The 1,838-nt window shown below is 39.0% G+C and overlaps 1 pseudogene; it reads right to left on the bottom strand.

Moving 5' to 3' along the window:
- Positions 1–222: 222 nt before the first annotated feature.
- LOC106913567 (Ig heavy chain V region 6.96 pseudogene) lies at positions 223–1,611 on the bottom strand (annotated as a pseudogene).
- Positions 1,612–1,838: the final 227 nt, after the last annotated feature.

Raw genomic sequence — 1,838 nt, 5'->3', positions numbered from 1 at the left:
TTTCTTGACATTGTTAGCTAAATTCATAATGGCTTAACAGTCAGATATGATCAAACATGATGCCTATTATGTTTATTCTTCTATTTGCCTCAGTGTCAGATTATTCACTGTTTCTGAAACAGAATCACATTTACAGTCTTACACAGGAAGATATTGAAAAGCTCCGGTCAGATAACTTTGAAGGCACTTGAGGTTTTTGTACAGCTGTTGAACCAACTTCAGTCACTGTGTCTCTCGAGCGCAGAAATAAACAGCAGAATCTTCTGTTGTCAGGCTGTTCATCTGCAGATACACCTGCTGTTTGTTGTTGTCTCTGGAGATGGTGAACCGGCCTCGAACTGATTGAGAGTATAATGTGCCGCCACCACTACTACTGATATAAGCAAGCCACTCCAGTCCTTTTCCAGGAGCCTGTCTGATCCAGTTCATGTAGTAGCTGCTGAATGTGAATCCTGAAGCTGTACATGTCAGCTTGTGGGATTCTCCTGGTCTTTTAACCACTGAATCAGATTCAGTCAGAGTCTGACCATCAACACCTGTGAGTAAGACAGTCAGCAAGTTGAGTTTCTCTTAGAGAAAAGTTGCACAAAAATCTATTAAATGTTTCTTAAAACTTTTCTCACCCATAAAGCAAATCATTAGAAGGATCAGTCCTGATCTGTAGTCCATCATGTTCAAATATGTTTCTTGATCGTTGACAACTTAAACACTGGCACATTAATAAAGCTGGAAGCTACTTAAGTTTTGCATTAACTCCTCCTAACAGGGAGGGAGGAACTAAAACTTTATAGTTTAACATTTTTTCTGATGAATTCTTAATCTTCTGAAATATACACCGTGTTCCCAATTATTATGCAAGTGATATTTTCTCAGATTTTCCTAAATGGTCAATGCAAATGATGCTCAGTATAATTTTCAAGTCATGAACTATTATAGTATAAATCAAATTTTACTCAACAAAGCTCCAAACGAGAACAGTATTTTTTTCAAAAATAAAAAACTCAAAATGCACTGTTCCAAATTATTATGCACAGCAGATTTTCTAAACATTTTAAGGATTATAAAGAACTGCAAACGGTCACTCTTCAAATGTTCAGCATTCAGTGGTCACATTTACTAAAATCAAAAGCTATTTCTATGTAAAACATCAGACAGAGTTACATGTTAACATACAACCCCTTCTTTGATATCACCTGCACAATTCTTGCAACCATTGAACTTGTGAGTTTGTGAACAGTTTCTGCTTGATTGTCTTTGCAGGATGTCAGAATACCTTCCCAGAGCTGCTGTGTCGATATGATCTGCATCCCACCGTCAGTTCTTATGCTTGATGAAACTCCAAAGGGTCTCCATAGTGTTGAGGTCAGGGGAAGATGGTGGCCACACTATGAGTTTCTCCCCTTTTATGCCTATAACAGCCAATGACACAGTGGTATTCCTTGCAGCATGAGATGGTGTTTTGTCATGCATGAAGATGATTTTGCTACTGAAGGTACGGCTCTTCTTTTAGAACCATGAAAGAAAGTGATCAGTCAGAAAGTCCATATAGTTTGCTCAGGTCATTTTCACACCTTCGGGGACTCTGAAGGGGCCGACCAGCTCTCTCCCCATGATTTCGGCCCAAAACATGACTCCACCACGTCCTTGCTGACGTCACAGCCATGTTGGGACATGGTGGCCATCCACCACCCACACTCTACTCCATCCATCTGGACCATCCAGGGTTGCAAAGCAGTCATCAGTGACCAAGTCTGTTTAAAAATTAATCTTCATGTATATTTAATCTCTGTTCACCATGTTATTATTTTTTTATCCATGTTTCTTTGATTAATGTTATT

Source organism: Poecilia mexicana, unplaced genomic scaffold, assembly GCF_051168715.1.
Source record: "Poecilia mexicana isolate PSO_F unplaced genomic scaffold, ASM5116871v1 scaffold_8, whole genome shotgun sequence".
Lineage (NCBI taxonomy): Eukaryota > Metazoa > Chordata > Actinopteri > Cyprinodontiformes > Poeciliidae > Poecilia > Poecilia mexicana.
The sequence above is the reverse complement of the archived record's forward strand: the minus strand, read 5'-3'. Positions and strand labels throughout refer to the sequence as shown.